This window comes from Cebus imitator, unplaced genomic scaffold (genome assembly GCF_001604975.1).
Source record: "Cebus imitator isolate Cc_AM_T3 unplaced genomic scaffold, Cebus_imitator-1.0 Scaffold9, whole genome shotgun sequence".
Lineage (NCBI taxonomy): Eukaryota > Metazoa > Chordata > Mammalia > Primates > Cebidae > Cebus > Cebus imitator.
Window position 1 is genome coordinate 11,428,280 of NW_016107324.1, and position 12,062 is coordinate 11,440,341.

At 41.8% G+C, this 12,062-nt stretch overlaps 1 protein-coding gene across 3 annotated transcripts in view; it reads right to left on the minus strand.

Moving 5' to 3' along the window:
- Positions 1 to 5,273, minus strand: part of TRIM69 (tripartite motif containing 69) — a 33,624-nt gene extending 28,351 nt beyond the window's left edge. For all 3 annotated transcript variants that reach the window (XM_017545714.2, XM_037744613.1, XM_017545705.2), the window contains exon 1: positions 5,050 to 5,273. The gene's annotated coding sequence lies outside the window, so the exon portion shown is untranslated. The remainder of the gene's footprint in view (positions 1 to 5,049) is intronic.
- Positions 5,274 to 12,062: the final 6,789 nt, after the last annotated feature.

The window sequence follows — 12,062 nt, forward strand, 5'->3', positions numbered from 1 at the left end:
TTCAGTCACTCTCTGACTTATATAAGCATTTAGATTTCCCAGCATATTTCAACTCTTATTCTGGTTCCTGTCCTGTCTTCACTTCCACAACTGCTGTGCTCCCACAAGGAGTGGATCTTCTGGGAGCCACTTCTAAGATAGTTCAATATGAATTTTTAACTGAAAAAAAATGAGAGAAAAATTAAGCTTTAGTAATGTCTAAATCAAGACTGATAATAGCATATGTATAAAATGTGTAGCTATATATAGAAAACATATACCAAAAATTTTTTATAGTTATGCATGTGAACAAAATTTGGAGACCACTGCTCTTGAAACTGAGGGCCCCTCCCCTGTCACTTTTGGGCATGTGACCTGATGGTAGTCGGGAGAAGGAATCCAAGGGGCACTTACATGAAGAGAAGCACAATATTGTTACTGCTTCATCTAAGAGCTTTTTTTTTTTTTTTTTTTTTGAGAAAGAGCCTCATTCTGTCACCCAGGCTGGAGTGCAATGGCACAATCTTGGCTCACTGCAACCTCTGCCTCCTGGGATTCAAGCAATTCTTATGCCTCAGCCTCCTACATAGCTGGAATTACAGGTACATGCCACCACACTTGGCTAATTTTTGTATTTTTAGTAGAGACAGGGTTTTACCATGTTGGCCAGGCTGGTATCAAACTCCTAACCTCAAGTGATCCACCCACCTAGGCCTCCCAAAGTGTTGGGATTACAAGCATGAGCCACCATGCTTGGCCCACTCACTCAATTTTTATAAAGTAAAAATGGGACACCAAAAAACTCCTTACACACTCTTAACAGCAAATAAGAAATAAACCATTTAATCTCCTTGCAGGTTCATCTTGCCCAGGGTTTTCTTTCTAATAGAGGCAACAAATAGACTTTTGAAAAATTTATCCCAGATCGTCTTCTAGGAAAGAGAAGACAGAGTTTGAGCATTAGCCATAGAGAGGATTGGTTTAACTCTGTGACTTTTGGATATGTGACCTAGAAGTTGTCAAAATAACAGCAAGTAAGTCTTTTAAAAAATTAATTAGTTTATAATCTAAAAATAATGTATCATTAGTCATTAGGGAGATTCAAATCAAAACCATAAAGAGGTACCATTTCATATTCACTAGAATGATTATTAAAATGAAATTTTAAAAAAGAGGGCAGGCATGGTGGCTCACACCTGTAATCCCAGCACTCTGGGAGACTGAGGCGGGCAGATTACCTGAGGTCGGGAGTTTGAGACCAGCTTGACCAACATGGAGAAACCCCATATCTACTAAAAATACAAAATTAGTCAAGCATGGTGGTGCATGCCTGTAATCCCAGCTACTTGGGAGGGTGAGGCAGGAGAATTGCTTGAACCTGGGAGGTGGAGGTTTCAGTGAGCCAAGATTGCGCTCCAGCCTGGACAACAAGAGCAAAATTCTGTCTCAAAAAATAATAATAATTGTTGGTGAGGATGTAGAAAAGTGGAACTCTCATATGCAATGGTACATTCAGCTTTGGAAAAACAGTCTAGTAGTTCCTCAGAAGATTAAACATAGCGTTACCATGTCATCCAGCAATTCCATTCCTATATATATACTCAAGAGAACTGAAAACCTATGTCCACACCAAAAACTTATACATGAATATTGGTGATAACATTTTATTCTCAATAGCCAAAAAGTGGAAACAACCCAAACACCCATTAATTAATAATGGATAAACAAAACTTTGTATATCTATATGGTAGAGTATTATTCATCAATAAAAAGAAATGAAGAGCTGATCCTTGCTACAATATGATGACCTCTGAAAACAGAAGCCAGTTCCAAAAACCACATATTTTGTTTCTGTTTCTATAAAGTACTAAGAATAGGCAAACCCATAGAGACAGAAAGATTGGTAGCTTCCTAGGACTGGGGATTTGGGAGAAATGGGAGTGACACCTAACCAGTACATGATTTATTTTGGGGGTGATGGTTATACAACCCTGTGAATATGCTAAAACCCACTGAAATGTACACTTTAAATGTGTTAATTGTATGGTTTGTGAGCTATATCTCAATAAACAAAGATGTAAGCTGCCAGAAATGTTACACAATACAATAGGACGCAAACTGGATTTAGATCTTTAGATCGGCAAACCCTAGAACCTAATGAGGAAATGAGAAGCCCAGCAGGAAAATGGGCGGAGCCCAGAGAAGGGCTTCTTGCTCTGCGCTACCCTTCAGGCACCGGCCTACTTACCCAGGTGGTACTTCTGTTGGGCCCCACACACACCTGCCTCTCTCCGGATCGCTATTCTCGACTATTTGCATTTTGCTACCCGCCTGACCCTACTTTTTCCGGCTCTGCCCAGGAAAGAGAGCCCTCGGAATGAAGCTGGGCAGCCCCAGAAGGCAGTGCCCATCCAGCTCCACTCTTGCACCCAGCGGCACTTCAATTACCTACTTATGCTGTCTCTTACACCCAGCCATACCCGGTAGTTATTCAAGGACTAGAGAGCAGGAAGCGTGCACTCCAAGAGTGCGCGCCTTTCCCGGCCCTCCGTGGCTTCCCAGTCCCGGACAGAGACCCGAGCGAGCCGAAAGCGGGTGCCCGGCTACGTTGATCTGGGAAGAAGGACCGGACGGTCACAGGCGAGGGAGGACAGCTGGAGAGAGACAGAGAGGGACAAGGGGGTGGGGGTACAGGCGCCCACAGAGCAGAGCCTAAGGTCACCAAGAGGGGCGTCAGGGTCCAAACTCCCACAGCTGGATGGGCTAAAGCACTAGTTTGTCACCCTTTTAATTCGTTTTTGCGGTTTCCGAACTGCCCAATCAAAATTCGAGCCCAGGGTCGCTTGTCACCGGTCTCTGGGCAAAAAGCGCTGTTTTAGATTAGAAATCGGGACTTTCCGGTCCTGGTTTCTCTTTCTTCAAAGCCAGCTGCTTTCCGAGAAATGGGAAGGGCTGGGTTGCTTCCCCCGCCGCACCCCTGCAGTACTTAGATCAGCAACTTCCCATTCTCCAAACAAGTGATTCGCAGTGGTTTTTGCAAGGAAGTCACTTGGAGTATTTATTAAGAGGCTGAGGGCCAGAAGTCCCAGTCTATTTACAAGTACATTTAATATATGAAAAAGCAGCTGGATGCGGCGGCTCACGCCCGTAATCCCAGCACTTTCGGAGGCCGAGGCTGGGGGAATCACTTGAGATCAGGTGACCGAGATCAGCCTGGCCAACATGGTGAAACCCCGTCTCTACTAAAATTACAAAAATTAGCCGGGCGTGGGGGTGCCTGCCTGTAATCCCAGCTGCTCCAGAGGCTGAGGCAGGAGAATCGCTTCTACCCAGGAGGTGGCGGTTGCAGTGAGCCAAGGTCATGCCACTTCATTCCAGTTTGAGCAACAGAGACTCCCTCAGGGAAAAACAAAAACAAAAAAACCCTGCATATAATCTGGGTTTACAAGCACATGTAAAAAAACATGTTTTATATTTTTCGAATATTTTATTTCTTATTATCTACTACCTCTGGCTCATATACACTAAATTTTCCAGGAATATAACTACCAGGCAATTCAAAGTAAGATGTATGTTGGTTTTTTGTTTTTGGAATTTAGAGATTTTCACCATTTCAGAAAATCACGCCAGAACCAGCAATACCATATCTGAATCTGAGCCACCAATACATGCTGCTGAGTCTTCCATGCTGCTGGTTCGCAGAGATCCTGGGCAGTTGCAAGTGTCTGGCACTTCTTTATACCAGCAGTGCAGCCAGCCTAGTGCATTCACAAGCTAAATTACTTAATTTTCATAATCATATTAATAAAAGAATCACCACAAAACAATTGTTATAAAAAGGGGTTATTGGGGAAAAGGAGGCTGCTGAATACGATTGGAATTGAAACCTCTAATCTACACTGAAATCCTGAGGACTATATCCACCTCCGTCTGCCAAGCCTGAGCTTGGATACTGAGTTCCTAGAAATCTGTCAAATAAGGCTCCATTACACAAATGACTTGCTTACGGCACCATTGCTAGGACTCTTCATTCTCTTAACCTTTCCTGGCCTCAGTTAAAAAAAAAAAAACAAACAAAAAAACTTTCATTCTCAAAAACCCTGATGCTGCCAAAAAAGAGCTCTACTTGTAAGGCCTAACTTTGGAGGAACTGTCCAGATGAGTCAGGACCATCTTGATATCTAAAGCCCTTTGGGGAAAGGGATTCTTCCGTAGTTTCTTCTTTCACCAGATCAGTGCCAAGAAGTTTTCTGCTGTACAAAATAAGTATCCCTAATCGAATAACCTGAAATCCTAAATGCTCCAACAGCTCAAACTTTTTGAATGCCAACATGATGCTCAAAGGAAAGGGTCATTGGAGCATTTTGGATTTCACATTTTCACATTAAAGATGTTCAACTGGTAATTATAATGCAAAAATTTCAAAATCCGAAAAAATCCAAAATTTAAAACACTTCTGGTACCAGGCTTTTCGGATAAGGGATACTCAACCTGTATCTCCCTGCTGTGATAATTTGCTCTAATGAGCTGTGAAAATAAGGAACGACTGGAAGTAAAAGCAGTTGCCTAGAGTCTTGCATCTTACCGAGCCCTTCTCATTGCCATCCCCTTCTCAGTACAACCCTAAGAGTGCCTGGCACGAAGTAGACACTCCATATTTATTTAACAAATGACTTAAGTGAATAAATAAGTACATTTTATGATATAGGAATAATTATCCCACTTTATGGATATGGCAACAAAGGGTCAAGTCAGCAATGTGACTCTTTTTCAATTCCTTTTGTGGAATTAGGATTCAAACTCAGGTCTGAGTCCAATGTCATACACACTTTAATACTATCCCCTTAGAAACTCTGAACTTGTAATGGGAGTTTGAGGATGCATGTGTTATGGGCCCAGCAGAGGATGTTAACAGGAAACATGACTCACCCAGATCTGGCTTTTTGAGCCAGTCCTCAGCTTCTGCATAGTTTGCTGCTAACAGCTAGCATCTGCGGATTACCCTCAGTCCTGCAGATTACTCTCAGACACTGGAGGGAACTGGAAGTATCTGGGGGTTTTATGTCTCACCTCATTCCACAATCCTGGATAGCCAAAGACAGGCAGATGTAGAGCACCAAAGCCCAGCTCCTTTGTGTTTGAGGCAGGAAAAACTCCGAGGTGTGTTCTTTGTTCTAGAGCTTCCGGTGTGATCAGGCTGACTGTAGGACTTCTGAAATCACGCTCTTGCTTGGCTTCTTCCCATTCCCTGTCCTTCATCCCCCACTCCTTTGCTGTTTTTTTCCTAGGAGCCCCCCCACCCTTTTTTTTTTTTTTATTATTTTCCTTCACCATCTTAATCTTTCCACTTTGGTTTAGTTTTGTTTTCTTTTTTTTTATTTTTTTTTTGAGACGGAGTTTCACTCTTCTTGCCCAGGCAGGAGTGCAATGGAGCAATCTCAAGGAGTCCTTTCTTAATAAGTCATTTACATCCAAATCTTTGGCTCAGGGCCTGCTTTTGCAAGACCCCACCTAAGACTCTCACTGATTCTTCAGATTATTAAAATGGCATACACATTTGTAGACAGGTAAGGATTCTGTCTTAGTCTTTCTATTGCTATAACAGAATACCTGAGACCAGATAATATACAAGAAAAGAAGCCAGATGCAGTGGCTCATGCTTGTAATCTCATCTTTTGGGGAGGCCGAGGCTAGAGGATCACTTGAGGCCAGAAGTTTGAGACCAGCTTTGGCAACATAGTGAGAACCTGTCTCTACAAAAAGTTTTTTAAAATTAGATATACATGATGATGCATATCTGTAATCCCAGCTACTCAGGATGCTGAGGCAGGAGGATCACTTGACCCCAAGAGTTTGAGGCTGCAGTGGCACAATGACAGAGCAAGATCCTATCTCAAAAAAAAAAGAAAGAAAGAAAAATCTATTTCTTACAGTTCTGGAGGAGGCTGAGAAGTTCAACGCTCAGGGGTTGTATCTAGTTTGCTTTGGGTGAGGGCCTTGTGCCTCAAAACATGGCTAAAGATATCAGATAAAGGCTAGAGGCACCACAACATGGCTAAAGATAAAGGTCTAGAGGGGCACAAGAGATAGAATGAAACTGCCTTTTATAACAGACTTATTCTCAGGATAACCCATTAATCCATTAATGAAGAAGCCCTCATGACCCAGTCACCTCCTAAAGGCCCTGCTTCTTAATACTGTTATATTGAGGATTAACTTTCTTTCCTATTTTTTAATTTATTTTGGATGGATGGAGAGAGAGAGACAGGAGGGAGGAGAGAGAGAGAGAGAGAAGAGAGAGAGAGAAGAGAGAGAGAAAGAGTCTCCTACTATTGCCCAGACTGCTCTTAACTCCTCCTGGGCTCAACCAATCCTCCCACCTCCGCCTTCTAAGTAGCTGTGACTACAGGTGTGTGCCACCACACCCAGCTAATTTTTGTTTGTTTGTTTTCATAGAGAGAGAGGCCTCGCTATGTTGCCCAGGCTGGTCTCAAACTCCTGGGCTTAGGCAATCCTCCAGTCTCAGCCTCCCAAAATGCTGGGATTAGAGGCGTGAGCCACTGTGCCCAGCCAGAATTAAGTTTCTATATGAATTTCAGAGGGGACAAACATTCAAACCATAATAAATAACTAGAAAACCACTTAAACTATGCTATGTCATTTAGTGGCAGCAAAAGTCCTCTCTGTTTTTCTGAGTGAAAACATTAAAAAGAGGAAGTGGTTCATGGGGGAGGGGAAGCCTGCACATCATTGCAGGCTTCATTTGGGCCGGTGTGTCTTACCAAAGACATAGATACCACCTCAGTTTCTTAGACTTTTTAATCATCTATGTTGTAGAGGACCAAAGATGTCTAATCATCGCATCCAACTAATGACAGGAGAATTATAGAGTTTAATGCATAGTAAGTGCTTAATATAAGCTCGACTGTTATTTTCAATTGTATTTACCAGTTTTTTTTTTTTTCTATTAGCCCTTCTTGTAACTCTGCAAAGTACCAGAATAATTTCTATGCACAAACTTTTCAATAAAGGTACTCACAGATACTTTATTATTTATTTTAAGACATCTAGAACCCAGTCTTCAGTTTTTTCCTACAGGTCTAGGCTCCAGGCAAAGACAATATCAATTTTTGCCCCTAAAACTTTGATGGCTGTATTCATAGACAAAATATTTATTTTATTAAAGGAAGAGGCTGTATGCGGTGGCTCTGTAATCCCAGCACTTTGAGAGGTCAAGACTGGAGGATCACTGGAACCCAGGAGTCCAAGATCAGCCAGAGCAACATAGTGAGACCCCCATCTCTACAAAAAAAATACAAAAAAATTAGCCAAGCATGGGTGGTACGCACCTGTGGTCTCAGATACTTGCGAGGCTGAGATGAGAGGATTGCTTGAGTCCAAGAGGTTAAGGCTGCAGTGAGCCAAGATTGTGCCACTACACACAAGCCTGGATAACAGGGTGATACCCTGTCTCAAAAAAGAAAAGAAAGAGCTTGAGTTTTACTTCAAGGGTTTACAACACACTAATGACAAGTAAAAAGCAACAGCCCCAAAATACTGTGAAAGTGGTTGTTAACAAAACTATAAAAGACATGTCCATTTATGACATATTTTCCTTAGGTATCATGAAAAAAGTAAGATATAAAAATTGTTATTTAACAATAACCACTTTTTTTAATAACAATAACCACTTTTTTAAAGGAGGATACAGTTAACCTTTGAACAACACAGGTTTGGGGTGCAAGTGAAGTGTCGTGATCTCTGCTCACTGTGGCCTCAACCTCCTGGGTTCAAGTGATGCAAAAGTTCCCCCCCCCTTTTTTGGAGACAATGTCTTGCTCTGTTGCCCAGGCTCGAGTGCAGTGACACGAACTCCCCTCACTGCAACCTCTGCCTCCTGGGTTCAAGAGATTCTTCTGCCTTGGCCTCCTGAGTAGCTGGGATTATAGGCATGCACCACCACACTCAGCTTATTTTTGTATTTTTATTAGAGTTGGAGTTTCACCGTGTTAGCCACGCTGGTCTAAAACTCCTGACCTCAGATGATCTGCCTGCCTCGGCCTCCCAAAGTTCTAGGATTACAGGCGTGAGCCACCACGCCTGGCCAAGGGTCCACTTTTACGTGGATTTTCTTCCACCTCTGCCACCCCAAGACAATAAGACCAACCCCTTCTCTTCCTCCTCCTCCTGGCCTATTCAATGTGAAGATGATGAGAATGAAGATCTTTATGATGATCCACTGCCACTTAATGAATAGTAAATATATTTTCTTTCTTATGATTTTCTTAAAAACATTTGTTTCTCTCTAGCTTACTTTATTGTCAGAATACAGTATATATACTATATATAACAAAATATGTGTTAATTAACTGTTTATGTTACTGATAGGGGGCTTTCAGTCAGCAATAGGCTATTAGTAGTTAAGTTTTTTTTTTCTTTTTATTAATTTCACTATCTCCAGTAATGGCTATAAGCAAAGTAGTTGAGTTTTTGAGGCATCAAAGGTTATACTTGGATTTTGACTGCATGGGGAGTTGGCACTTCAAACCCCGTATTGTTCAAGTGTTGAGTATCTAAGGAAATGTAAGGACACCTATTTGATAAAAATTAATTATTAAATTTTAAAATTAAGTATTTAAATTAAAACATTTTAAATAACTTTAACATAAAATAGGGAGTGATGTGTACACACTGAGAACCACCTCTAAATGGTAGAATATAGTAGGGTCCAAAAGATGGTAATTTCCATATTATAAGTGATTACAGGGGTTTACACAATTTTTTCTTTTTTCTTTTCTTTTTTTTTGAGACACAGTCTCTGTCACCCAGGCTTGAGTGCAGTGGCGCCATCTCTGCTCACTGCAACCTCTCCATCTCCCAGGTTCAGGCAATTCTCCTGTGCCTCAGCCTCCCAAGTAGCTAGGATTACAGGCATGCACCACCATGCCTGGCTAACTTTTGTATCATTAGTAGAGACAGGGTTTTGCCATGTTGGCCAGGCTGGTCTGAAACTCCTGTCCTCAGATGACCCACCTACCTCAGCCTTCCAAAGTGCTGGGATTACAGGCATAAGCCTCTGTGCCAGCCGTCATTTTTGATGCTGCTGATGATGATAACTTTTGAACAATTCTAAAATTAATTTTCCAAAACACTATTTTTTAATATATCAATTAGCCAAATAGTTCTTCCAGTGATCAGTTTACCTCAAGCTGACAGCCAGGCTCCATCATCCCTTTCACTAACACAGTCTGGGGTGAGACCAGCCTTCTGGCCTGGGGGAGTCAGAAGAGTATTATAGGCTCCATTCTTCTTCTATTTGGCCAGGCCACATAGGTGACAATTGGCTCAGGCACCACATCTTTCAGTCCTTAGAAGGACACAACACCATTCCCACTATTGGCTATGGCTAGCAGCGGTAGGGAAACACCACTGCTTCGGATCTGAGCCTGTCCCACCTCCCCTCCTACCCTACCACTCCCAATCTACCCCAAAATTCCTCTCCTCTCTCCATATATAGGGCTTCAGAAAAATGCCAACTGAAATGGTTTTTAACAAATTGATTTTCCACAGACTGGTCACCTTTCTCTTCTTTATTTACTCTCCTCCCATGCCTTGGGACAACCATTCAGATATGGCCTTCCATATTTGCTTCTTGTGTGATGCAAATATATAATGCATGTGTTTATATATGGGAGTTCTTTTTTTGTTTTTTTTCTTTTCGAGACAGGGTTTCACTCTGTCCCCAGGCTGAATGTAGTGGTGGCAATCAGAGCTCACTATAGCCTTGACATCCTGAGCTGAAGCAATCCTTCTACCTCGCCCTCCCAAGTAGCACCACTGTGCCAGGCTAATTTTTTATTTTATTTTGAGACTGGGTCTCACTATGTTGCCCAGGCTTGTCTCAAGCTTCTTAGCTCAAGCAATCCTCCCACCTCAACCTCCAAAAATGCTGGGATTACAGGCGTGAGCCACCACCCCCACCTAGTTTGTTTTTTCAAAGTAGCTTCTTATACATATTTTCTAGACACTAATTTTTATTTCAGCAATATAGTATGGGTATTCTTCCATGTTAGTGTGTAAGATCTAGTTCTTCATTACTGACGTTGGAACTTTTCAGTTTAATTTGCATTGCACAATTATATTTATTAGCTTGATTTAGCTTCCAGTATTCCTCCTCTTTGCTTGCTCTCTTCTTCTGAAAAGAGGAACTAAGGCATGCTCCAAAGGAACTGTGAAAATTGATCAGACAAACTGGGTCATTTTTGTCTTACTCAACTAAAACAGAGTCAAGAAGCCATGGAGAAGCACTCAGGGCACAAAACATTGCTCCAAAAATGCAATTTTCTGCAAGCCTGGCAGCTGAAACCATCTGCTATCACCCAAAACCAGTTTTAACTAATGGCTACTGAAACAACCTGCTACAGCTCTAAGACTAGTTCTGTTCATTGCCATCATTTACCAGTTAGAACTTGTCAGCTCCTCTAAACCTTACTAGCACCAATGAAATTTCTCAGAACAATATGTAACATTTCCCCACTGTATAAAACCTTTTTGCACTTCAGACACACCAAAGACCAGCCAGTCTGTCTATATGCCCTGAATTCCAGTTCTTTCCTCTCAAATAAAACATTTTAATTTCAGATATTCACCTTTATATTTTGTTTGACTTTGACATCCTGTTACCTTGTACTATCAGCCAGCAGAGCAGCCCCTCATAAAATAGGTCTGTTGAATGAAATGGAATGGAGAGAGCTCTTTATGATTTAACTCAGTGGGTCTCTCAATGTTGGATGTACATTAAAACTAGAGATTTTTTTTTAAATAGCACTATACCTGGGCTCCATACCTATAGGTTATGATTTAGTTGGCCTGGATGGGAGTCTGGGAAGCTAATGAGGTTTTTGTTGTTATTGTTGTTGTTTTTGAGACGGAGTCTCTGTCACCCAGGCTGGAATGCGATGGCATGATCTCAGCTCTCTGCCTCCCAGGTTCAAGCAATTTGCCTGCCTCAGCCTGTTGAGTAGCTGGGATTACGGGCACACACCACTACACCTGGGTAATTTTTGAATTATTAGTAGAGACAGGGTTTCACCATGTTGGCCAGGCTAGTCTTGAACTCCTGACCTCGTGATCCGCCCACCTTGGCCTCCCAAACACTATGCCCAGCCTGGGTTTTGTATATGTGTGTGTGTGTGTGTTTTTTAATACACTCTACATGTAATTTTAGTTTGCAGCCAGGTGAAGAGTTAATGAATGGCCTAGGTAAGTGTGGTATAATATGAAACACATTTGATCTTTGTCCCCAGTTCCTGTCATAAATTCCTAAAACCTTCTGAATGTGCTTTCTGTGGAAAAAAAAGTATTAATTTCCTAAAACCCTTTGAATTTCCAGAGTGATAGGAGTGTATTTTGTTATTAATAATAAACCTCTTTGATAGTCCTTGAATGAATGCTAATGAGGTTATGCTCATTATAGGATGGGGCCCCTAGATAGCCTCAGGATAGTGTCAGTCACCAGAAAGACCAAGTGATGAGAAGATTAGAGTGTTGGAACTTTCAACCCCAACCATTCACCTCTGGATAAGGTAAAGGGGAGCTGGAGATCAAGTGCTATAAAAACTCTTGAACATCAAAATTTGATGAGCTTCCTGTCTGCTAAATGTGTGGAGGTGCTGGGAGAGCGGCATGCACCTGGAGAGGGCATGGACACTCACCTTCACAACCGCCTACATATAGCCCTATTTATCTCTTCATCTAGCTATTCATCTGTAGCCTTTAATATCTTTTATAATAGATTGGTAAATGTGTTTCCCTGAGTCCTGTGAACTGTCCTAGTGAATTAATAAAAGTCAAAGAGGGAGTCATGGGAGTCCTAGTTTCCAGCTGGTCAGTCAGACGTATAGGTGACAACCTACTATGTGTGATTAACATCTGAAGTGGAGGGCAGTCTTGTGAGACTGAACCCTAAACCAGTGGGATCTGATGCTATCTCCAGGTAGATCCCATCAGAATTGAATTGAATTATAGGATACCCAGTAGGTGTCCACTGGAGATTGGTGTTGTTAAATTAAGTTTAGCCTAGG